The following is a 27,548-nucleotide window of genomic DNA, read 5'->3' on the forward strand; positions in this document are numbered from 1 at the left end:
ATGACACTGGCTGGCATGGAAGGCCCGTAGAAGGATCGGAAATTGGACCTAGATCACACCAATACTTAGCAACAAATGCCTCAACCACAAAATCACAGAATCATAGAATGGTTTAGGTTGGAAGGGACCTTAAAGATCATCTAGTTCCAACCCCCCCGCCACAGTCAGGGACACCTTTCCACTAGACCAGGTTGCTCAAAGCCCCATCCAGCCTGGCCTTAAACACTGCCAGGGAGGGGGCAGCCACAGCTTCTATGGGCAACCTGTTCCAGTGTCTCACCACCCTCACAGTAAAGAATTTCTTCCTAATATCTAATCTAAATCTACCCTCTTTCAGTTTAAAATCGTTCCCCCTCGTCCTGTCACTACTTGCCCTTGTAAAAAGTTCCTCTCCCGCTTTCCTGTAGGCCCCCTTCAGGTACTGGAAGCCTGCTAGAAGGTTCCCCGGAGCCTTCTCCAGGCTGAACAGCCCCAACTCTCTCAACCTGTCTTCACAGGAGAGGTGCTCCAGCCCTCTGATCATCTTTGTGTCCCTCCTCTGGACTCACTCCAACAGCTCCATGTCCTTCCTACATTGGGAGCCCCAGAGCTGGACGCAGTACTGCAGGTGGGGTCTCACGAGAGCGGAGTAGAGGGGCAGAATTACCTCCCTCGACCTGCTGGCCACGCTTCTTTTGATGCAGCCCAGGATGCGGTTGGCCTTCTGGGCTGCAAGCACACACTGCCGGCTCATGCTGAGCTTCTCATCAACCATCACCCCCAAGTCCTTCTCCTCAGGGCTGCTCTCAATCAATTCTCCGTCCAGCCTGTATTTGTGCTTGGGATTGCCCCGACCCACAGGCAGGACCTTGCACTTGGCGTTGTTGAACTTCATGCAGTTCGCACAAGCCCACCTCTCAAGCCTGTCAAGGTCCCTCTGGATGGCATCCCTTCCCTCCAGCGTGTCAACAGCACCACACAGCTTGGTGTCATCAGCAAAATTGCTGAGGGCGCACTCAACTCCACTGTCCATGTTGCTGACAAAGATGCTAAACAGGACCGGTCCCAATACTGACCCCTGAGGAATGCCACTCGTCACTGGTGTCCACTTGGACATCGAGCCATTGACCGTAACTCTTTGATTGTGACCATCCAGCCAATTCCTTATCCACTGAGTGGTCCATCCATCAAGTCCATGTCTCTCCAATTTAGAGACAAGGATGTCATGCGGGACAGTGTCAAACGCTTTGCACAAGTCCAGGTAGATGACATCAGTCGCTCTTCCCCCATTCACCAGTGCTGTAGCCCCATCGTAGAAGGCCACCAATCTTGTCCGGCAAGATATGCCCTTAGTGAAGCCATGTTGGTTGTCACCAATCACCTCCTTGATTTCCGTGTGCCTCAGTATATTTTCCAGGAGGATCTGCTCCATGATTTTGCCAGGCACAGAGGTGAGACTGACTGGCCTGTAGTTCCCCGGGTCTTCCTTTTTTCCTTTCTTGAAGATGGGGGATATGTTTCCCCTTTTCCAGTCAGTGGGAACTTCACCAGACTGCCACGACTTCTCAAAAATGATGGATACCGGCTTAGCAACTTCATTCACCAGTTCCCTCAGGACCCGTGGATGCACCTCATCAGGTCCCATGGACTTGTGCACCTTCAGGTTCCTTAGATGGTCTCGAACCTGATCTTCTCCTACAGTGGGCGGTTCTTCATCCTTCCAGTCCCTGCCTCTGCCTTCTGCAACTTGGGTGGTGAGGCTAGAGCACTTGCCGGTAAATACTGAGGCAAAAAAGTCGTTGAGTACCTCAGCCTTCTCCATATCCCGGGTAACCAGCTCTGATGTTTCCTTCCGGAGAGGGCCCACATTTTCCCTAGTCTTCCTTTTATCACTGGCATGGCACCTCTCCTCATCAGCTCCTCTATTACTTGGAGAAGGAAGTTGTCATCCATGCATTCCAGGAACCTCCTGCATTGCTTGTGCCCAGCTGTGTTGTCCTTCCAACAGATATCAGGGTGGTTGACGTCCCCCATGAGGACCAGGGCCTGTGAACGTGAGGCTACATCTATCTGTCTGTAGAGGGCCTCATCCGCTCAGTCTTCCTGGTCAGGTGGCCTGTAGCAAACGCCCACTATAATGTCTCCCATCCCTACCCTCCTTTTGATCCCGACCCATAAGCTCGCCCTTGGCTCCTCCTCCATCCCCAGGCAGAGCTCCACGCATTCAAACTGGTTAGTGACATAGAGCGCAACACCCCCTCCTCGTCTCCCCTGCCTGTCCTTCCTAAAAAGCCTGTATCGCTCCATGTCTCTGTCATGCCAATGAGGTCGTAGCCTTGCAGGTATGTGCACGTCTCTAGCTCCTAGAGATTATGTTTCCTTATGTTTCTAAAATGAGTTGTTTCCTTCTCAAAAGCAAAACTCAGTTATTGCCTTAGGATCTACTTCACTTAAAGTTGTGCTCTTTAAGACAGCTGTAAGCCAACCACTCCTTGATTTAATTAAATGGATTCCTTTCCCCATTCCCTGTTTCAACGTTTCTGCTATTATAGCTGCTTCCAGGGCTAAAGTCAGATTGGAAGTTAGCAGAAACTTAATCCAGAGGAAAGAAGTCAAAGCAGTTCATGAAATTACTGCCCTTACAGCCGAGACCACACAAGTGATAGTGAGAGCACTCAATCTGCTTCAGCACAAAGGAAAAAAACCACAGCAATTCAAGCTAACTTCCCATTTCATACTGAAACAGGATGGAGGCATTCAGAAGACCAGTTACAACATTTAGTTTTGTAGGTGAACAGCAAGCTAAGCACAACTGACTACCTAAAATGTGGTAACTAAATGTGAAAGATTAATAACTGCTTTCTTCAAGAAATAGCATCAATATTGTCATAGAAAGGATTTACGTCTAGTCCATCTTATTGGCAGCACTACAGACCTATGGCACTAAAGAGCTCAGAGCTGTTGCAATTTTCTGTCACCTTCTGCTGCCACACTTCCCAAAATCACCTAGGAGTCCCAGCAAACTCTGAGGTGGCCAACAAAATCTTATTGACTAGGAGAAAATATAGAGTTCTTATATATTTATTCCTCAGGCTCACAGACACATCTGTCATGTTGCAAGGACTGTATTACATGACATCTCATGTATGCATCACAAACTGTTTACTTTGTTAGCCTCATATGTAGTTTATGCCTGCATCATTTACATCTTTTCCATAAAAAGATGCTTTTGGTGAAAGCTAATTTGGTATACATTGATTTCTGTGGTTTATTTACAAAAAGAAAAACCAGCATATACCCATAAATATTTAAGACCAAATTAATTTTAAAAACATGCATTATTAAAGGATAAGTTTTTAATACATATACAGTACTCTGGAAGAGGAAAGTGGATAGAAACTCAGCAAAAAATTTGTATTCTCTTCTCAGGAACAAGCCACCAATCTGATGAAAGGTAGCATCACATCTCAAGAAAAGCATTTGCTGAGCTCCTGGTAAATTGTGAAGGTCCCTTTTTTCTTTTCCAAGAGAGTAAGATGGACTCAAGGACAAGTTATCTAAAAAAAAAATATCAAAGGAACCTATTCTCCATGTTTTGGATCTAACAAAACCTTCATTCTTTCAATTCAGAGAATAGAACATTTCTTTCCTTTTTTCCCCTTACTTTAAAAAATAGATGTCATAAAATAGTATATAAATAGATTGCATGTTGAACTGATCACATTCATATTTCATAATTTCAGAGAGAAACATCTATCTATCAAAATTCAGTAGCCAAACACCTGAAGTAAAGCTGCTCAGGTTTACACTGATGTCTGATGATAAGATGCCATGCCCACATTTTAGAGCCACAGTCCAACCTTTTCCTCCTTTATAGGAGCCCTACTGACAGGGCTTCCCACTCTTCACCTCTAGCACCACTGCCTTTTGTATACTCTCTCCTCCAGTTGCCAGTACAGCAAGGAAGGCTGTTGTGCCCTTCACACATCCTACAGCTGTTCACCTCTATCAGAGAGTTTACTAGCTTGCACTCTGCTTTGCAAACCTTGCTTTGGGCAATGTCATTTCTCACTGCTACTTTAGAAGTTGCCAGCTGGTCCAACAAGAGTTGGAGGCATTGGTAACTAAAGGGAGAGGTATAAAGTAATGCTTCCAGCTACCCTCTACCCCCCACAGTTTTACATTCCTATGTTTGCCTACCAGGCCTATTTGGTACAAAACCTTGTTCTTAACTAATTTATTTTTTTTTATTAGGACTGTTTACTAGTCACGGACAGATTCTAAAGACTGTTTCTTACTCTCAAAAAAAGAGTTCAGCAACTAAAAGAATGGGACAGGGTAGTGGCTCCTCCCTCTTTCCTATCCACTCCCCACAGACATCCCAAACTCCCCTCCAACTGCCGGGGTAAAATATTTTATTCAAATACTGTGTTCTTATTTGGATAAGAAAACTCCTCAGACAGACCCCATAACATATGTCAACTCTTTCTACAAACCCTCAGGACTAGATGCAGCTTCTCCCCAAATCATGGGGAAAAATGTATCTAGCTAACTAAATGCTGGCAGCCTTCAGATCAGGCAGCTGCCTGCAAAGATTCTCAGTGCTTTTTTTATTTTGAAGTATAAGGAGCCATTAATAACTGTTTTAAAACTGTTTTAATGCATAGCTGAGGCAGCTACATACAGAAGCTATGCAGCTGCAACCAGATGAAGAGAGTTTAAGGGAAGTCTGTTTAATCCTATAAATATACAAACTGCACATAAAAAATGAGGAAGGTTTAAAAGTTAATGTTTTGTTTACAAGAAGATGCATATGACTGCAATGACATTGATAAAACATGCTTTAATTTTATTCCTGAAGAGGAAAGGGCAACCATCTAGATCCTGATGATCACTGCAGTCTCTTGTGAACTTAAAGCAAGAAGTTCAAAACTAATTTCAACACCTATTTCCAAAAAAATTGTATTATTTTCCCCACTCTGGTTCCACACTGGTTAGTCCTGAAGTTTGCCATGAGTTTGTTTCAAAATATTTTGCATGTTGGACCAAAATACTTTCAATATTGATTTATCATTACATTGTTTGGAACAAAAAAGTTTCCTAGAAGCAGATGTTCATTCTTAACACCAGTAAGCAGATTTTGAACCTAAACATGCTGAAGTGAAAACAATGGGAAAAAAATTAAATCCTAGAATGTTGATGTCCAGGATGTTTTTGTTTTTCTTTAAACAGAAACAAAGACGTAGAATTCTTAAGTGAGCTTCAGTAAACTTGCCTCCATCCCAGCACTGCTGTTGCTCTTATCCTGGTGATAAGATATTCTCCTATCAAATGCAATTATCAGTTTAAATCTCATTGAGCTCATGAGATCCCACAATCCAAGAGGAATAGATTTCTTGACTATGGCTGTAACCAGCTGGCTGCTGATCAAAAAGAGGACTGCTATTGCCACCTCTGTGATGAGGCTCCAGGAGGCAACACTGCAATTGTCGGCACCCCGCCTGAGGCTATTTGAGAATCAAAAACTGAGGAAAACTTGAGCAACTGCATTGGAGACCAGAGGTTTTGTGGACTGACAGGGTAACGCTAGGCACAAATGCATTAAATCCAATTCTCAAAGACTGGAATTTAAAGTTCTCTATGATTACATGGATCTTCCACGCACTCCATCAAATTATGTAACAAACCCACCAATACTTACATTGCTCTTAACTACACTTTAAACTAGTCACTGTAATCTACAGAGACTACAAGCTGCATGTATGGAAAAAAATCAAGCCAGAGACTAATGTACACACAGTTCAAGAAGCAATTTAACTACATCAGTTAAATTTAGAAACCGATTTAGTTAATCATTGCACAGGCAACCAAGATTGAAACCTCATCTTCAAACAGATCCCTGCATACTAGCTGCATAATTCATACGGGAAGTTACCATGTTGCCAATCATAGAAAAAGTTCAGAGAAGAGGCCAATGACTGCATTTATTTGCAGTATTGAAGTAGCACTGAATTTCCCACAGACTCAGACAGTGATAATGAAGAATATTTCTGTATGCGTTCATATCACCAACTTGAAAACACGATGGGCATACTAAGGCTCTCCTAGCACAAATGCTAGTTTTAACCAAATTACTCCTCCTTATGTATTAACATCAAATCCATTTTGCCAGGCTGCAATTTAAAAATATCACAGAATCAACCAGATTGGAAGAGACCTCTGGGATCATCGAGTCCAACCATTGCCCTGACACCACCCTGTCAACTAGACCATGGCACTAAGTGCCATGGCCAGTCTTTTCTTAAACACATCCAGAGATGGTGACTCCACCACCTCCCTGGGCAGCCCCTTCCAATGTCTAATAACCCTTTCTGAAAAGAAATTCTTCCTAATGTCCAACCTGAACCTCCCCTGGCGAAGCTTGAGGCTGTGTCCTCTTGTCCTATCGCTAGTTGCCCGGGAGAAGAGGCCAACTCCCACTTCACTACAACCTCCCTTCAGGTAGTTGTAGACTGCATTAAGGTCACCCATGAGCCTCCTCTTCTCCAGGCTAAACAACCCCAGTTCCCTCAGCCGTTCCTCGTAGGTCAAACCCTCCAGACCCTTCACCAGCTTGGTCGCCCTCCTCTGGACTCGCTCCAACACCTCAACATCTTTCTTGAAGTGCAGGGCCCAGAACTGGACACAGTACTCAAGGTGTGGCCTCACCAGTGCCGAGTACAGAGGGACGATCACTTCCCTAGACCGGCTGGCTACACTATTCCTAAGAGAGGCCAGGATGCCATTGGCCTTCTTGGCCACCTGGGCACACTGCTGGCTCATGTTTAGCCGGCTGTCGATCAGCACCCCCAGGTCTCTTTCCACCGGGCCGCTTTCTAACCACTCTTCCCCCAGCCTGTAGCGCTGCATGGGGTTGTTGTGGCTGAAGTGTAAGACCCGGCACTTGTTCTTGTTGAACCTCATGCCGTTGGTCTCGGCCCATCTATCTAACCTGTCCAGATCCCTCTGCAGGGCCTTCCTACCCTCCAGCAGATCGACACTCCCACCCAGCTTGGTGTCATCTGCAAATTTACTGAGGGTGCACTCAATCCCTACGTCTAGATCATCTAGAAAGATATTGAACAGCACCGGCCCCAGAACTGAGCCCTGGGGAACACTGCTAGTGACCGGCCGCCAGTTGGACTTTGCCTCATTCACCACCACTCTCTGGGCTCGGCCATCCAGCCAGTTTTTAACCCATTGAAGAGTCCACCCATCCAAGCCCCGGGCAGCCAGTTTGTCTACGAGGATGCTGTGGGAGACAGTGTCGAATGCCTTACTGAAGTCTAGATAGACTACACCCACAGCCCTGCCCTCATCTACTAAGCGGGTCACTTTGTCATAGAAGAAGATCAGGTTGGTCAAGCAGGACCTGCCTTCCATGAATCCATGTTGGCTGGCCCCGATGCCCCGATTGTCCTGCATGTGCCATGTAATGGCACTCAGGATGATCTGTTCCATCCCCTTGCCTGGCACCGAGGTCAGGCTGACAGGCCTATAGTTCCCTGGATCATCCTTCTGACCCTTCTTGTACATGGGCGTTACATTTGCTAATTTCCAGTCAGCTGGAACTTCTCCAGTTAACCAGGACTGCCGGTAGATAATAGAGAATGGTTTGGCAAGTTCATCTGCCAGTTCCTTCATTACTCTGGGGTGAATCCCATCTGGGCCCATAGACTTGTGGGTGTCCAACTGGCACAGCAGGTCACTAACTGTCTCCTCCTGGATTACGGGGGGTTCACACAGCCCCCCGTCCCTAACTTCAGGCTCTGGGGGCCGAGTCTCCTGAGGACAACCAGTCTTGACATTAAAGACCGAGGCAAAGAAGGCATTGAGCACCTCTGCCTTTTCCTCATCCCCTGACATACCCTCCTCATTCAGCAAGTGGTGGAGGCTCTCCTTGACCCTCCTTTTGCTGTTGATGTATTTGTAGAAACTTTTTTTGTTATCTTTGACTGTAGCAGCCAAATCAAGCTCTAATTGAGCTTTGGCCCTTCTAATCTTCTCCCTACACGATCTGGCAACATCCCTATAGACCTCCCAAGTTACCCGACCCTTCTTCCAGAGCAAGTAGGCTCTCTTTTTTTTCCTTAAGTTCTAGCCTAAGTTCTCTGTTTAACCAGGCCGGTCTTTTTCCCTGACGGCTTGTCTTCCTACACACCAGGACAAGCTGCTCCTGAATATTTAGCAATTCCTTTTTAAAGCACATCCAGCCTTCCTGGACTCCTCTGCCCTTCAGAACTGACTCCCAAGGGACTCTGTCCACCAACCTCTTAAACAGGCTAAAGTCAGCCTGCTGGAAATCTAAGGCAGAAGTTCTGCTCTTGCCCCTCCTTACTTCCCCCACTATCGAAAACTCTAACATTTCGTGGTCGCTGTTCCCAAGACGGCCACCGACCCTCACATCTCCCACTAGTCCTTCTCTGTTCACAAACAACAGGTCAAGCAGGGCCCCTCCTCTAGTGGGCTCATTTACCACTTGCACGAGGAAGTTGTCCTCCACACATTCGAGGAACCTCCTAGATATAAAGTCCCTTAACTCCATGCAGTCAAGTCCAAAACATAAATTAAGTGCACACTGAGTAGAGTTTAACCCAAGACAGGCAAGAATCGAGCCCAAATATTCAACCTCTTCTAATATCAAAATTGCACAGTATCCTAAAGCACTGCTGCATACTTTGCTTCTTTCAGAGCCCTTGAAGCAAGGGTGGCTGTGGTTTCTGCCAAAGACGTGCCATGGTGTGCAATGCAGGAAGACAGTGGTCTCTCCTAGAAGTAGCTAATACTATTTTTAACCTCCTCATCCTCTCATAAGGAAGAATAACAAACCTGCTCTCCAGCTTCTTCCCCTGCTCAAAAGGTTTTTCTTTCCCACTGCGGAAGCAGACAAGCTGCTAAAAAAAATAATTCTAATAATCAGCTTTAGTTATTCTAACAAAATTGTCTGCACTTTGGCAGTAGTCCCTCATTAGCACCACTCAGTGTGGCCCACATCTTACATCACACAGTGAAGGAAGCACTACACAGCTGTTTTCATACTCTTCCACCAACACAACAGATACTCCTAATCTAAGAGTCTGTGGTGTGTGTGTCGCAGCTGAGAGAGACTGGGGAGCGGGGGCATTCTTCCACACAAAGCTAGTTTAATATCAATAAACATAAATCTTTTCCTATCCGTTGCACTTTGAGGCAAGCAGTCAAACATTTAACCTCAGCAGATTTAGTTTAAATCTCTAAGACAACACATCATCAAAGTACAGATTATACAGGGTAAAAGTAATTAACAGATGCAAATTTATAAATCCAATATCTCATGAACATCCATGAATAAAGTAAATTTATTTCTGTTTTCTACACAAGACTAGTGTTTAAATGATACCAGTCTCCTAGGCTAGCAGTGCTTTTGACATTTGTTTCAGGGCCTAACACAGCATATCTTCAACATCACAAAACTACAAACCTCCTTCCCAACGCTAACTCAAAACCTTCTGGACAGTTTCCAAACTTCATTATTGGTCTTCAGTTTAAGGACTTACCACAGTTTTCAAATCTATTTGTAACAGATTCACACAAATGTGAAGTAAGTGACAAGGTATGTTCAGTAAGAGCTCTCTTGAACAACTTACCATTTAAAAAAGGGAGTAGGGAATATCCTTTCTGATTATGCGTTTGAGAAGACAGCTGTTCTGTAACTTGCTAGCACGCTCAGGTGGCTTTCTCTGCAAAGACAAATTTCAACTTAGCTTTTCAATAATACAATAATGAAAGATATGCATTAAAAAATCAGGTTCAGTGATCAGTTAAAACAACTTACTAAAACATGCATGAGTAGTCCCCAGACTTAACTGTTTTGAGCTAAACATTATTTCATGTTACAGCTTACATTTTTTCATGGTAAGAAAATAGCTTCTGTTATGTTATAATCAATGCCCTTTTTATTTCTGTGGAAATATCTGCACAGAAAGTAACATTTACCCACTTAAAGACTGTTGGGTTGGAAAAATGTGAGATAACAGCCTATAGTAAAGCTTAATAAAACACAAGGTTCGAGTCCCTCTGAGACACTTCACAGTAAATTAAATATTACTTAACACAAATCCACTAAAACAAAACAAACACACTGAAAAAAGTAATGAGAATCTCTTGCAAAAAATAAGTATTTGGACGTTTCCATGAAAATATTACAGATCCTAGCATCAAGAGAATATTCTTATAAACATTTAGTCATACACTAAATTTTTATAAATTAAGTTTTGTAATTAAGACATAGCTGCCCTTTCTGCAAGAATTGTACAAAGATGATCTCTAAACTAGGTCATTTGATCACAAGAGACTAATATTACAGCCATATTTTTGAAGGCTGCTGCTATACATTCCTTAATGGAACTTGATTAGACATTTTTGACAAAAATTTACAAGAGAAAAAAATTCTCTATTTCAAAGACACATTTATAAAACAGGATTTATAACAAAGCCAAAGCATCTAGAAGAGCAAGACACTTAAAGTCCCCATACACAGATTTCTCAAAGGCAAGACACCAGTGTCCTAGACATCACCTCTTGTTCACTGTCACCACTCTACGTTTCCTTCATCCTCCCTCAAAATATTAGAGCTTCAACATCATGGTTCCCCCACCTCAAGTCCAGTAAGCGTTGCTGCAGTGGCCACCTATTCCAAATATAATATTGCACTCTAGCTATCTTGCTACCAAGACCTACCAGTTGGCCAGGGCCTTGGTCCTCACTTAAGTGTCGACATGCTTACAGAAGGAACTGTTCTGAAGTTACACATTATAAGAGGCTCAGGTACATATAGTTCATGCACATTCAGAGGTCTCCCCATCTTATCACCAGGATACGTGTGCTATACAGGGAAGAAGGTACCTTCCAAATGCAGCTTCACCATCCTGACTAAAATTATGTCAGACAGGATCCAATTAAGCTGATTTGAACCAACAGTGATTTATTCAAGTATACCTGTGGTTCAAGAAAGAGTTAATCTCCTTTAGAGCAATTAGCACTAGATTTAAAAACACTACAGAATAGATGTCATAGAGCACAGCCTAGTACAAGGTGACTGGAACTTTATATAGAACTCAAACCCTCTAGTACTATCAGGGAGGCTGAGGATATATTTACACATTGCATTAGCCTCAGCAGCAAAGGTACCACACAAGGTTCTCAGTTCCCCACATTAGCTACTTGTTCCTGTCCACACGCCGCAGTTCACCGCTTCCATCAGTTACATCAACACAATGTCTGTAGTGCTGCACTACATAAACGGGATCACCACTGAATCCATGCTGTGACGAAAGAACTTGCCACTCAGGTCAGCAATACATGTGACCTATGAAGGGATGGGAAGGAAGCCAAGAATTACCGCACGAATGGAGAGGATGAGACTCTTGCAGTTTTCACAGTGAAGTCAGATCAACTATCCTGACATATATTCCAGGGGTTAGTATAAATCCTTATGTGGTTAAATAAAGACATCAAGACACGGCCAATGTCAAGCAGCTTTATATCTTTTTTTAAATCACGTTTTTCTTTTTTTCTTTTTTCTTTTTTTTTTTTTTTTTTTAAGAAAAATATTAAAAAAAGACACAGGATAAGCCAGAGAAGAAATGCTGGACACTCTCACTACATGTTCTACATTTAAGATACACAGTTACGATGAAAAAATATTGCAGATGCATGCAACATGAGATACAGAAAGGAAAATATATTTCAGTACACCATTAACAGTCCAGCAATATCTATCTACTGGCATAATTGTGAATATACACACACTCCCTTTTTAAATGGATTCTTTCTTTCCCATAAAATCTTCAAGAGGAAAGAAATCCCAACAAAGTCATTATAAAAAGATTCTTACCCATTACCAAGTACATCACTGACTCCTCCCCCAAGTGCCCCATTTGAGTCATATTCACTGCCTAAATTACAAAAAGTACTGAACAGTTTCAACAGGATAAGATTTTAGAGATGCAGAACATATATAATACTGACTTCTGGTTAGAAATGTATACCCAGCTGAATTTTGTTTAAAATCAATGTTTTAAAACTTTCTAAACAGGACTCCTAGAATGAGGAGATTGTATGCAAGCAATCTGAAGAACAAGCTAGATGGCACACAGAGGTTTACTTCAGAAATCCACAGCAAAAAAAAAAAACATAAAGGATTTAATGCAAGACATAACTTTTATACAGATTGAGGATTAAAAGTATCCAAACAGTAGGTCAGCATCAAAATGGTGAAAAAATTATTTTATTTTAAAGTCTGATTTCTGGGGTGGGGGGAGAGGTTTTAAAACATGGTTTCATATATGGAGATACAAAGCTTACTACTGTAGTTTGACTTAGGAAGTAACTGTGTTATCAATGCACACACACAAAAAAGGAAGTGGTTTAAGTCTTCCATACTGATTTGCCTTGTTAACTTCCTGTGTATTCAATCTTAAAAGCATGAAACTAAAATCTTGGAAACTACTGCAACTCTAGAGCAGACATTTGGAAAACCTAGACAGTTTCTGGAGTCTTCAAAGAGCAGAACCACACATCAATTAGTGGTTAGGTCCCACTTGGCCTTCAGTACTTCTACAGTGGGATGCGGGGCTTTTCTGTAAAAGAGCCATACAATCAATTACTTAGAACCAAAGGGCCTCTTGGTGGCTCAGCCTAAGCAGCTTTCATGAGATTGATCAAGACAACTAGAAAGTCTCTTATCTTTAAACTAGGCTTGATCCAGACCCAGTCTTAAACTTGGGCACATAACAGGAGCAGCATAAAGGAAGACACAGCAGCTCATGTTTTCCAAGTGGTCTTATAATTTAAGATTCAATTGCTGTTCGTCTAGCCCAAACTCTGAGCCTCTGCAGGCATCCAGAAATGCAGACTTAGGACATACACTGTCCTCGGAGAGTGGCGAGGGTAAGTAGAGGGTCACGCAGTTTGTACCCTACTGTTTCATAACATTAGAGAGAAGTGTCAGAATAAGGGAAGCATGAATCAGCACAGGACACAGTGTTTGACTAACACTGAAAAGCGTTAGTCAAAAATATCACGTGTACACAGATATACCACTAAAATGAGATACCTAACTACTGGGATTGATAAATGAAACTTAGCAGGCTTCAGAATGCTTAAGAAAAAAAGGCAAATTAAACACAACTGATGCAATCTTTATAAAGGGAAAAAATATCACATCTATAAAGACATGCAACAGGGAAGGAGGCAGCGGCAATGTCGTACTTAATGGTACCTTACTCAGCACTGCCATAGCTGACAGCCAGCTTCAATTCCACAGAATGAGAATTATGCAGATGGTCACAGGCTGGATCAAGAAAGCGGCTGCTCTCCCTAGCACACCCCATCCAGAGGCAAGACATATTTCCACATCTGGATCTAGCTGGAAGTAACCACTTGCATCACTCTGTGGCTAATTCTCCTACACCTCGGAAGTGAACGATAAATGGAAAAACAGAAGAGCATTCAGATTCAATGTCTGGAGAACAGTAGGCACATCCTTCACCCTAGCACACAGAACAATGCTTTGTGGCATAGACCTCGGGTCATGGAAAAATCTCACCTTCCCCACAATTATGTTCTCTTCAGAGGCCACATCCTTTGTTCGAAAACCCATCTGAGATATGAAGCTTGCTTCCTTTGTAAACTGCTCCACAATCCCTTAAAAGGCTTTAAGTATGTTAATTGCAAGAGGAGGTCTAAAGAAAACATTGGACCAATACTCTTTGAAGATGGTCATCTGACTGATAGGGATGAAGAAAAAGCAGAGGCATTCAATGTTGGGGTTTTTTTGCCTCAGTTTTTAATACTGATAGACCCTGGGCTGCCCAGTCCCCTGAGTCAGAGGACCACGAATGCAGGTACAGCTACTTTCCATTTGTGGACACTGAAATTGTAAGGGACCAGCTGTATCAGCTGAATGTTCACAAGTCCATGGGGCCTGATGGAATTCATCCCAGAATTCTGAAGGAGTAAGTGGATGTTATGGCAGGACCCCTCTCGATCATCTACCAAAGGTCTTGGGAGGTCCCTAGACTGGGAGCTAGCCAATGTTACTGGGGTGTAAGGGAAGACCCAGGGAACTACAGACATATTAGACTAACCTCACTCATGCCTCGAAAAATTACAGAGAAGATTATACTGAGTACTACTGAAAGGCATTTAAAGAACAGTGCAATCATCAGGCACAGTCAGCATGGGTTCACAAAGGGAAGGTCCTGTTTAACTAATTTGATATCCTTCTATGATAAGGTCACCTGCCAAGTGGATGAAGGGAAGGTAGTAGATGTGGTTTTTCTGGATTTTAGTAAGGCTTATGACACTGTCCCTCACAGCATCCTTCCGGACAAGTTGTCCAACAGCGGGATGAGCTGATTCACAGTGTGCTGGGTGAAGAACTGGCTGAAGGGCAGAGCTCAAAGGGTTATAGTGAATGGGACTACATCTGTCTGGCAGCCAGTCACCAGCGGTGTTCCTCAGGGTTCAATTCTAGGGCCAGTCCTGTTCAATACATTTATCAACTATCTGGATGCAGGAGTTGAATACACCATTAGCAAGTTTGCTGATAATACCAAACTAGGAGGTGCTGTTGACTCTCTTGAGGGACAAGAGGCCTTGCAGAGTGATCTAGATGATTGGAGCATTGGGCTGTGATTAATGGGATGAAATGTAACAAGTCGAAATGCCGGATCCTGCACCTAGGATGGAGTAATGCCAGGCACAAGTATAAAATGGGAGGGAAGTGGCTGGAGAGCAGTCCTGCAGAAAGGGATCTGGGGGTGCTGGTCAGCAACAGGCTCAAGAGGAGCCAGCAGTGTGCCCGGGCAGCCAAGAGGACAAACCACATCTGGGGTGCATCAAGCACAGCATAACCAGCCAGTCAAAAGACATGATTATTCCACTGTCTTCAGTGTTGGTGCAGCCCCACCTTGAGTACTGTGTGCAGTTCTGGGCCCCACAATTTAAGAAGGATGTGAAGGTACTTGAATGTGTCCAGAAGAGGGCAACAAAGCTGATGAGAGGGCTGGAAGGAACATCCTGTGAGGAACAGCTAAGGACTTTGGGCTTGTCTAGTTTGGAGAAAAGGAGACTGAGGGGCAACCTCATTGCTCTCCACAGCTTCCTGAGGGGGGGAAGTGGAGAGGGAGGTGCTGATCGCTTCTCCCTGGTATCCAGTGATAGGACATGTTGGAATGGTTCAAAGCTGCACCAGGGAGGTTCAGACTGCACATTAGGAAGCATTTCTTTACCGAGAGGGTGGTCAAACACTGGAACAGGCTTCCTAGGGAGGTCGTCAACGCCCCAAGCCTGTCAGTGGTTAAGATGCATTTGGACAATGCCCTTAATAACATGCTTTAACTTTTGGTCAGCCCTGAATTGGTCAGGCAGTTGGACTAGATGATCATTGTAGGTCCCTTCCAACTGTAATATTCTATTCTTATTAACAGTTGTCTCTCATATGTACATACTTAGGTATGCATGTAAATATATATACTATTGCAGATTAGTTCTCACTATTTATAAAGACTTTCATATCTGTAGATCTATCTATAGATACTTATCTCTTTATATACACAAAACCTCTATAAAGGTTCAGTACGACACAGACTGGAAGATATTTGTGAAAAGTGTGGTTTTACCCCACTTTGAAAGTCTCAAAAAGCATTTGAATTGTTTTTAGACAGACATAGGTAGCATGCAGATTAATCGTGAAAGAGCTACCATTTACAAAATTAAAACTCAATGGAATTAAACAGTCACTCCTTACAGTTGGCCTATGGAGTTCAATCAAGGACATTACTACGTAAAGAAATAAGGGTGAGAAAGGAGGGAGAGAAATTAAACCATTTTTAACAGGTGAAACTTATGTACTTAATTATTCCATTTTACACCCCAGCTGGAGAGCTATTCTTGGAAGAGATTAGCATACTCTAGTATTAACTACATGGTTCAAGTTTATCCTAATTTCTCAAGGGTTGTTTCCCCCCCTCCTGTTTTTAAAGGGCCAGATGAGACAGGCGGTTTTGTTTGTTTCAGTCTTTTTTGTTATTAACATTTTTACTTATAAGCCAGTTAAACTAAACCAATTTTGCACGGATCTGTGACCTCAAATCTCGTTCAGTGTAGAGGAGCTTAGCAGTTTAGGAAGATCAAACAAATCACAGAAATCCAAAGTATGTGAAATAAAGTCCACTTTTTCTTTTACAAAAAAGGCTGAAGTGGCTTAAAGCCATCATGCCTGCTGTTACCATTGGATTTTTATCGTTTTAATTAAGACCTGTTTTCATAAAAGGTAATTTTAAAACTACTTCTACTTCATACTGTTTAACATGGGTAACGAAAAGCATGAACTTCATTATCCTAGTCGCAAAACCTGTCCAAGTGGGCTACTGCTTTACCATCAGACTCAACACCAAGCAGTTGATACTAACTCAAGGGATCAGATTTGCCTGTTCCCACTAAGTATTCTCACAAATTCAATAAATCCTGCTCTTCAGATTACTTCACTATCATTTTCACAGCCATGCTTAGTATTTTCTATTGGGGTAGGAGAAGGCAGTCAGCTGCCACAAATGCAGCATCTTACAAAAGTAATTTCCATGAAGAGAGTTTGAAACAATGAAAAAATCTTGATCTGATAAGAAATTTAGGTTTTCTTAGATTTGGTTAATACATACAATACTGTATGTGTGCATATACATCCCAGATCTCTCTTAACAGTTCACAATAATGTGACCACAGGTATGCCACGCTGTTTGTTCTCTCTCAATTTCTTGCCTGTGGCTCTTCCTCAGTCTTCCAACAACCATAAAATTTCAACTACATTTTCAACTCCTGCTCCCTTTCACAGAATCACAGAATGTTAGGGATTGGAAGGGACCTCGAAGATCATCTAGTCCAATCCCCCTGCCGGAGCAGGATTGCCTAGACCATATCACACAGGAACGCGTCCAGGCGGGTTTTGAATGTCTCCAGAGAAGGAGACTCCACAACCTCTCTGAGCAGCCTGTTCCAGTGTTCGGTCGCCCTCACCGTAAAGAGGTTTTTCCTCATATTTAAGCGGAACCTCCTGTGTTCCAGCTTGCACCCATTGCCCCTTGTCCTGCCAAGGGATGTCACTGAGAAGAGCCTGGCTCCATCCTCATGACACTTGCCCTTTCCATATTTATAAACATTAATGAGGTCACCCCTCAGTCTCCTCTTCTCTAAGCTAAAGAGACCCAGCTCCCTCAGCCTCTCCTCATAAGGGAGATGTTCCACTCCCTTAATCATCTTCGTGGCTCTGCGCTGGACTCTCTCTAGCAGTTCCCTGTCCTTCTTGAACTGAGGGGCCCAGAACTGGACACAATATTCCAGATGCGGCCTCACCAGGGCAGAGTAGAAGGGGAGGAGAACCTCTCTCGACCTGCTAACCACACCCCTTCTAATACACCCCAGGATGCCATTGGCCTTCTTGGCCACAAGGGCACACTGCTGGCTCATGGTCATCCTGCTGTCCACTAGGACCCCCAGGTCCCTTTCCCCTACGCTGGTCTCCAACAGGTCTGTCCCCAACTTGTACTCATACCTGGGGTTGTTCTTGCCCAGATGCAGGACTCTACACTTGCCCTTGTTATATTTCATTAAGTTTCTCCCCGCTCAACTCTCCAGCCTGTCCAGGTCCCTCTGAATGGCTGCGCAGCCTTCCGGCGCGTCAGCCACTCCTCCCAGTTTGGTGTCATCAGCGAACTTGCTGCCAGTGCACTCTATTCCCTCATCCAAGTCATTAATGAATATATTGAATAGTACTGGTCCCAGTACCGACCCTTGAGGGACTCCGCTAGACACAGGCCTCCAACTGGACTCTGTCCCATTGACCACCACTCTCTGGCTTCTTTCCTTCAGCCAGTTCACAATCCACCTCACTACCCGATCATCCAGACCACACTTCCTCAGTTTAGCTGCGAGGATGCTGTGGGAGACCGTGTCAAATGCTTTACTGAAATCGAGATAGACCACATCCACAGCTTTACCATCATCTATCCATCTATCTTTGCCTTCCTCTATTGAACATTTTGAAGTAGATTATTTTCAAGAATTAAATACAGATTTACATCATGTAAGATACAAAACATCTTGACATTGGGAAAAAACCCCAAGCCTTAATTATTTTGAAACAGTGGCAACTGGTGGCTGAAACGCATGGGCTGTCAACAAATCTGCAGTAGTCTTCTTTCATTCAAAGAGCAAAAGCTATTCTCTTTAACACTTTGTAGACAGGAGTGGAGGCACAGAACATATCACAGGTAAGGAAGTATGCCACGTCTCAAGGCAATACCATGCCTAATCAGGCAACAGCTGACAGCTCCAAAGTAACATGTGGCTTACGCTCAGGAATGGAAGCAAGCAGGTGTTTTGCTTATTATTGACCACTGTGCCCTGGGATGGGAAGAAAGAGAGAAGGGTCAGCAGAGAATCTGGCACAGCTTCAAATCCACCTCCACCTCCATATAGGAAAGCAGAAACCGCACAATGCTTTGGGGCTCCAGCTCCACTTCCCAGAGGACAGTGCCAGAGCCGCACAGCTGTGACACATTGCTTCCTCCTTCCTTCTTCATTTAACAGCTGCTTAGTGCTGGCAAAAGAGCAGTAGAGGAACAAAATATTACCAAAAAGAGAGGTTCAATTAAAAGTTTGAGAACTACTGATACTCAGCGTGTTAAGCTTTGGCTCAAAAGGAGGAAAAGAAGGTTATCAGGAGTAGCCAACGTGGAGTCACCAAGGGAAAATCATGTTTGACCAATCTGATGGCCTTCTATGATGGCATGACCAGCTGGGTGGATGAGGGTAGGGCAGTGGATGTTGTCTACCTTGACTTCAGCAAGGCTTTTGACACTGTCTCCCCCAACATCCTCATAGGAAAGCTCAGGGAGTGTGGGTTAGATGAGTGGACAGTGAGGTGGATTGAGAACTGGCTGGATGGCAGAGCTCAGAGCAGTGCTGAGTCTAGTTGGAGGCATGTAGCTAGTGGTGTTCCCCAGGAGTCAGTACTGGGTCCAATCCTGTTTAACTTATTCATCAATGATCTCGATGAAGGGACTGAGTGTACACTCAGCAAGTTTGCTGATGACACAAAACAGGGAGGAGTGGCCAATACACCAGAAGGCTGTGCTGCCGTTCAGCGAGATCTGGACAGGCTGGAGAGCTGGGCAGAGAGGAACCTAATGAAGTTCAACAAAGGCAAGTGTAGAGTCCTGCACCTAGGGAGGAATAACCCCATGCACAAGTACAGGCTGAGGGTTGACTTGCTGGAAAGCAGCTCTGCAGAGAAAGACCTGGGAGTCCTGGTGGACAAGTTCATCATGAGCCAGCAATGTGCCCTTGTGGCCAAGGCGGCCAATGGTATCCTGGGGTGCATTAGGAAGAGTGTGGCCAACAGGTCAAGGGAGGTTATCCTGCCCCTCTACACAGCCCTGGTGAGGCCACACCTGGAGTACTGTGTCCAGTTCTGGGTCTCCCAGTTCAAGAAAGATAAGGAACTATTGGAGAGAGTCCAGCGGAGGGCTATGAAGATGATCAGAGGACTGGAGCATCTCCCTTACGAGGAGAGGCTGAGGAGGCTCAGTCTGTTTAGCCTGAAGAAGAGAAGACTGAGAGGGGATCTTATCAATATTTACAAATACCTTAAGGGTGGGTGTCAAGAGGATGGGGACAGACTCTTAGTGGTGCCCAGTGACGGGACAAGAGGCAATGGGCACAAATTGAAACACAGGAAGTTCCACCTAAACATGATGAAAAACTTCTTTACTTTGAGGGTGACAGAGCACTGGAACAGGCTGCCCAGGGAGGTTGTGGAGTCTCCTTCTCTGAAGATATTCAAAACCCGCCTGGACGTGACCCTGTGCAATGTGCTGTAGGTGAACCTGCTTCGGCAGGGGGGTTGGACTAGATGATCTCCAGAGGTCCCTTACAACCCCAACCATTCTGTGATTCTGCAAACACAAGCACATACATTACAGGTGTGTAGAAGCTAGCAAGTAAAGACAAGCCAGATTGAGAACTTGATGCCTTATCTTTACTCTTCTACCACAAATGACCTTGGTTTGAAATGCACATGTAGCTTTTCATAGGTGACCTCTATGTCCAACACGTGGTGAGGTGGTGTAAGCACTACAATCATCTGAGCTGACCACTCATGTTATTATGGGTTATAAAATTCCTGGCAAATTCTGCATCCAGTACAATTAACTAAAACAGATGATCCAAGAAGACACAGAACCTTGTTTGTTTGGGGGTTTGAGGTTTTTTTTGTTGTCGTCTTTTTTGGGGGGGTTGGGTGTGTTTTTTTTTCCTCAAAGCCTCCTTTATGAGGAACCACTTAAAAGTATCACCTAATCACACATAATATAATTTTTTTTTCAGCACAGATGCATATTGGCTTTCTTATTTCAGCAGCTCTTGTTGCATATTACCATGCGAACCCTTTTTTTTTTTTAAAGAGGTTATTGCCCCCAACACTTTTAAGGTCCTACGTTTTCACAAGTTACTGGCTAGAGAAATGATCATATTTTCCATTAACTAGCATCATAAACTGGTATCTTCATGAACTACTGGCAGCACACTTCCTGTCTGACCAATTTTACTCCTGCCATGCAGGTCTACTTTAGAAAAACCAACACATTTCAAACCAGGTTTCATTAATGATTTTCTCTCCTCTTTTGACATACGTGGAAGATCCAAGCTCAGATATCAGAACTGCATATACTCAGTAAGTTTTAACTTCGTTACCTTTACATGTTTGGGACATTCACACCAATGAAAATGTAAAATTGGCATTTAAATATGCCTAAGTGTCACCAGTCAATTAACTATATCCTTGATGTCTTCTCTTTTTTTGAAGTCAAGACTTCCAGAAAGTGAGATTTAGCCATGCTGCTGGCATACACAGAAGAAAACCAAAGGGAACAAAACCTTCCACCTACCTCATTTTCAAGCATGACAATAGTACAGAGATGCCCTGCCCTTGAGAAAGGCTTTTATTTAGGAGTAGCCTATTATCAGGTTAGCATGTAAATAACTAAGTGTTCTGCACTAAAACTACTACTTTAAAAGGGAATCTTGCAACTTTAAAGTGGACAACTGAAGCTATGATTAGGACAAGCCCATGTTCAAGTGCTTAAAAAATACGCAAATAATCAACCATCAGTACAAAGTAAATAGTCATGGGGAGAGGGCATTTTCCCAATAAAAAGTCACATAACAATAACCGGTGTCCACACAACAATCTTTGCCCTCATGCGGCCCACTAAAAGACAGAGGATTAAGACTCTACAACTTGGATCAAGATAGCTTTCTAGATATAATCTTACTGCTACAAAAATAGTGATGTCCTCCCCTAAACATAAAGCAAACCAAAAGTAGAATAAAGTCCAACCACGCACCAGCACCGATCCTCCACTGCTGATGTTTTGCTGCATTTTTCAGGCAAACAGATCACTGGTTTTGCGCAAAAAAATACATTAGTTTGGATTGTACAACTAAGTGGAATTTTAATCTCAAAACCCCTTCTCCATCAGACTCCCCACACCTGATCGCTTCAGGTCAGTCATGCTTTTCCTGCTTTTATTCAAGTAATTAACAACTAGTAATGGACAACATCACTTCAGTAGTAACAAGAAGTACCACAATATCACATAAAATTTTGGATAACAGGTCAATGGGATTTCAGGTATCAGCAGCTTCTTGCTCTTCTCTTCCCCTACCAGCTTCTTGCTCTTTGAAAAATGAAAACTTGCCCAAAGGAGAGTTAGGACTTGTTCCTGGGAAATTTAAACCCAAACAGACTATCACACAGAGTGATACTGCACCAGCAATGGGAACCCACACAATGCCTATTCCCACAAACACAAGACCTCTCCTCCTTAGCACAACCCTCCTTTCCCTCTAGAGGGATTATGGCACGTTTTTTTTAAAACCAAGCCCAGTAAACTAAGATACAGCTAACTAGGCCTAAACTAAGACTAAACTTTCCAAGTTCTTGTACAGCTACAATACAGCTGATGTTTCTCTACTACATTCTATATTTTTATTAAATAGTAAACAAACTTATGAGAAAAAGTTTAACATTAAATCTTGTACCAGATGCACTTCTAAAGAAGAAGCAAAATAAAAGGGATTAGCGAGAATTCAAACAAACGTGCATGAGAACACACAAGAGGCATGTTTTCAGGTTTCATGCCCCTTTGCCACTTACATTCTTTGCCATCTCTTTTTGCATAACAGGGGAACACTGATTTAATGGCTAGAAGTGGTATTGCCCTATCAACAGCAAATAATTTTCATCCCCAAGCACAACCAGATCTAAAACAATATATCTGTGCATTAGGAACAAAAAGTATTAAAAATAAATAAAGAATAAGTGAAAACTATTACTAGACCAGTTGAGTGATTTATAAAGCCTTTTCTTGGCTACCAAGAATCTATCTGGCAGAGACTACTCATTAGTAAGGAAGAGACCTTCACTTTCTCCTAAGCCTTTAGAGCATCAGTATCTGTTCCTGAATAAAACTGCTTACATAAACCAGTTCACAACCAACATTCTTTGTTTGAGGGGATGGGGAGGACAGGGTACCTGCAGCTTTTGTAGCCTTATGGGCCAGCTGTTCTATAGGTCACGTTCTTTTCTATTCAGAATCACCAAAAGTTGTTTCAAGCCTACAGAAAAACATAATATTCAAGCTTCCCACTTTGGCCAAGTTTATTCTTTTTTTTAACACTCAATAAGAATTTGATTTATATCAGCAAGTCCTGCATGCTTTGAACCAGAAAAGGGGATCAACACTTCATTATACACCTGCAGAAATGAGCAAAAAAAGCATGGAGGGCATATTTTATAGAACGCTACTAATATCATGCAAATTAACTATCCACAGTGGAATTTAATTATTTCTACAGCCTTATCTTTCCTAGTTACATTTATTTTAGTCTTTTGTTCAAAGTGGATTTAGAAGACTCAAAAATACACTTCTGACAAAAGAACACTTGTTCTTCAAGCTTCGTATTTCAGACAAGCTTTTGTTTCAAGGTTTCCTCCATATATTTTAGTTCTAAAATATCAGTTTGAACATCTTAAAAAGAATATAACAAACTTTGAATAACCCTCAATTAAATTCACTGGTTTTATTCCTCTAGATTCAACACCCATACTTCCTACCCTCACAGTTACATCCCCCTAACGTTTCCCACCAGTGATAAGAACACTGTCCCTGTAATTGAATGAACCTAGACAAACCTCTTTGGGTAACTTTGACTGTTCTGTGCTGTATTTATTGCTCTGTAACGAGGCATAAAGAAAGCCATCTTTGACCAACAAATCAAAGCTTTTCACTGTTTAGACTGTCATACCTCAGGTTCACAAAACTTACTTCAACGTGTTTTCTAATGCTTCCCGTTCAAAGGCATTAACAGCCATAATTCTACCAAGATGAACAAGAGTGGGGATACTCAAACTACAGATTTATAGCCGTGGGTCTTACAGTTAACATCGCAGTTACCATAAGCATAAAATGAAGCCTTATTTATTTATATCTGAACCTCAACATTTAAGTTTAGCTTTGAAAAACTTCAAAAAATTATTACAGGCTGCCTGTGTGCTTCTCCGGAGCCCAGTAATTTGGCTGAGGAAAACTCTTGCCAAGCTATGATTAGCATTTAGCAGCTTAAGGGCTAACTGTGCTTGTTGTTTCAACCTTGACAACCAACTGTAAGGACACACCATTAAATTTAAGCTTCCAAAAGCATTTAACATTTGATTCTGCTGAAAATACAGTTTTACTACATGTTTTGAAAATAAAGTCACTTTTTCCTCTTTTAGAAATCCATGATGATGCCAGACATATGCTTGTTTTCCAAACAACAACTGTTTAAAAGAAAGAATAATCTTTCTGATGTTCCTGCCAAAAATAACATTCTGTGGTTTAAAGAAATCTGATAGTAGGCAGTTCACTCCATTGAGGGAAGAAGGGTTTACACATTTGGCAAGGGTTTACATTTCATGCCTTGCATCTACTTCCCTCCATTTTAAGTTTCTTTGGGGATGAATGTGGCAGCGGGGAAGGTTTTTGTTGTGGGTTTTTTGTTTTGGGTTTTTTTTTTTTTTGGTTGGTTGTTTTTTTTACATCTCCAAGCATCTCACTCTAAAAAAAAAAAAGGCATCTGTGGGTTTTACCAGAAATGACACAAAGCAGAAGTTCATCACAACACATTTCTCTCTTACAGAGAATACTAGGATATAAAAAGTTTCAAAGAGAAGTAAAAGACGACTTCAGAAGAAATGCATAGGAGAGAGTTTGCAGCAGGAGGAAGTGGAACAGAAAATTCAAATGAGGAAGCAGCACACAAAGAACATTAACAGCTTCATCTTAAAACGTAGGACAGGGAGAGAAGGAGATGGATTGGGGGTTTCAGCTGCTGTTGTCACAGGCAGCAAAAATACTACCTGTGCGATAAAGGTGGTTATTTCATTTCTGCCTCAATAGTTTCAGATTAAGAGACAGAACAGGTAATAGAAACATGCAAATTGGACTATATACTGCATAAGACTTACGCTACAATTTTAAGACACAGGTTCAATCTGCTACAATATTTGACTTTGTCCTTCATTAATCAATAACTCAAAAAAATAGTAACTGGACCAATTTACTAAGTCATGTAAAATGCTTAATCGACTTGAAGCACCTAAGACAACAGTAGTTCTGGAATTTTCCCCAATCGTGGAGTTTTACTTGCGGCTTCCCAGCAGTTTTTGCAAATATTTATAAATTCCATTGAACAGAACCTTGCCATCACACTCCAAGACACAGAAATTCCTGAAGGCTGCTAAACTTGCTCCAACATCAAGCCAACTAGTCAGACAACACTTCAGCCAGCTGAGTGACCAAGAAGAATATAATCTCCTACATGATAGCAAGGAGATCCATGCAGGCTTAGAGGCCCTCAGAATTGTTAGTATGGCAACCAGAACAACATTATTGCAAAGCATGCACCTTCTCCAGTAGGATAGCAAATATTTTAGAAAAATAAGGTCAGAATCCCAATGATCTTACAGTAGTATATCACATGCAGCTATTTCAGGGGAGAAATTTAATGAAATATAACAAGGGCAAGTATAGAGTCCTGCATCTGGGCAAGAACAACCCCAGGTATGAGTACAAGTTGGGGACAGACCTGTTGGAGACCAGCGTAGGGGAAATGGACCTGGGGGTCCTAGTGGACAGCAGGATGACCATGAGCCAGCAGTGTGCCCTTGTGGCCAAGAAGGCCAATGGCATCCTGGGGTGTATTAGAAGGGGTGTGGTTAGCAGGTCAAGAGAGGTTCTCCTCCCCCTCTACTCTGCCCTGGTGAGGCCGCATCTGGAATATTGTGTCCAGTTCTGGGCCCCTCAGTTCAAGAAGGACAGGGAACTGCTAGAGAGAGTCCAGCGCAGAGCCACGAAGATGATTAAGGGAGTGGAACATCTCCCTTATGAGGAGAGGCTGAGGGAGCTGGGTCTCTTTAGCTTAGAGAAGAGGAGACTGAGGGGTGACCTCATTAATGTTTATAAATATGGAAAGGGCAAGTGTCATGAGGATGGAGCCAGGCTCTTCTCAGTGACATCCCTTGGCAGGACAAGGGGCAATGGGTGCAAGCTGGAACACAGGAGGTTCCACATAAATATGAGGAAAAACTTCTTCACGGTGAGGGTAACCGAACACTGGAACAGGCTGCTCAGAGAGGTTGTGGAGTCTCCTTCTCTGGAGACATTCAAAACCCGCCTGGACGCGTTCCTGTGTGATATGGTCTAGGCAATCCTGCTCCGGCAGGGGGATTGGACTAGATGATCTTTCAAGGTCCCTTCCAATCCCTAACATTCTGTGATTCTGTGATTTCAGGCTAATAAAAATCCTTAAGGTTAAAAACCCAACCACTTATTAGTCCACCAACATGGAAGCTTTCCCTGTCATTAGCAGTGTAAACCCAGCACTGAAATTCAGCAACTAGACGTGAAAGCCTGTCTTTACAGCATTATTAGCTTGAGCTGTAACTAGGTGTTGCTCCTAATCTTATCTACATGCTTGTGTAGAATTACCCACCCTGAATCAAAGGATGCTTGAAATTTCAAGATAGTCTACAAGAGTATGAGCAGCATTTGATGACAGAGGCAAATGTTATAATAGCTACATTTCATTTGAGGGCTGGAAGACTATACCTCAGTGCATTCTCAGACACTCCTCTTGAAGGCATTTGTACTTCATCACTTCAACATTCAGGTATTTCATGCTTGCCATGCACAAGCTCTACAACTCTTTACTTGCTATGAAGTGATTGCTACAGTGAAGGCGTACAAGACCTGCAGGATTTGAAGAATGGAGAGCTTCAAGAGAAGCAAGCTGACTGAGCTGAAGGAGACAGGACCCTTTCCATCTAGAAGAAAAATGAAGCTGCTGAAATGCTAGTTCCTGGTTCTTTCTGCAAAAAGAAGGGTGGACACAAAGCACGTGGTGTGCACATCTGTTTGTCCAGCATACCCTGTCAAATACCATTCTCCTACTACACTGTTAGACAACCTGAAACTGTAACCAAACCACTTGTACAACTGTACCAAGACATCCTCTTTAAATAAGACTTAACTGCAGCCCCACTCCAGCTTCTGAGTTGGCATGCAGAGGTTAGAAGAAACTTCAATATTCAAACTGTGTGCAAAAAAAACAGTAATACATGGATGAGAATGTCTTCAAATTCAGCATAAAATAAAATGTAGGCTTCATTTGAAGTGATGTGTTATCTCCTCCATATTTGCAGCTGTTGAAGCATTCAAAGCAGCAGCCAAGCTTTAAAAAGAAAAACAGGAAATTTTCCCAGGAAATAACTCTACAATAAACCTGTGCTGATATGAGTTCCAGAGAATTTCAACATTCTGTAGAAAACTCAGCAACAAGCTCTAACTGCTGGAGAAGAACAAGCTAAAAAGCCACATTTTCACTAAAACCGCCCTCCTAATTCAGTAGTTCAAACTCCATTTCTTCATTCACATGTAATGAGGCAGAACAACTTCTCAAATAAGTGTTTCCAAAGGCTGTTTGCAGTTTCAAAATAAAACAAGCTTCCCAGGCCTTGTCTTGTAGCACACTGTCCTGGTTTCGCCCAAACCAGGCCAATTAGTCTTAGAGAAACCAAGGTCACTGCTAAATTCCTCACTGCTTATAAGTGAAGAGCCGAAGGGGGGTTGCACCTGCAGGAAGGAGCAGACAGGGCAGGTGACCCAAGATTAACCAACGAGGTATTCCATCCCATACACGTCATTCTCACTTTCCTATTTATCACTAACCCACTGCCTCCTGGAGGTGGGGCCCAGGAGGGAGGGGTCCTCCTGTCTTCCACTGATTGGTACCAGCTTTGCCAATTCTCCAGTTAAAAGCCTGCAGGTGTGATGGCAGGGGGAGCTACTGCATTTTCCCCTCTGCCCATGCTGGGGGGAGTAACTCTG

The 27,548-nt window shown here is 42.9% G+C and overlaps 1 protein-coding gene across 3 annotated transcripts in view; it reads right to left on the reverse strand.

The window, feature by feature from the left end:
- The window catches only part of WASF3 (WASP family member 3), an 83,133-nt gene that overhangs the window by 42,639 nt on the left and 12,946 nt on the right, over positions 1–27,548 (reverse strand). For 2 of the 3 annotated variants that reach the window (XM_068424372.1, XM_068424391.1), the window contains exon 2: positions 9,645–9,737. The exons of the other annotated variant lie outside the window; for it this stretch is intronic. The gene's annotated coding sequence lies outside the window, so the exon portion shown is untranslated. The remainder of the gene's footprint in view (positions 1–9,644; positions 9,738–27,548) is intronic. 3 annotated transcript variants of the gene reach the window in all.

Source organism: Nyctibius grandis, chromosome 2 (genome assembly GCF_013368605.1).
Source record: "Nyctibius grandis isolate bNycGra1 chromosome 2, bNycGra1.pri, whole genome shotgun sequence".
Classification (NCBI taxonomy): Eukaryota; Metazoa; Chordata; class Aves; order Nyctibiiformes; family Nyctibiidae; genus Nyctibius; species Nyctibius grandis.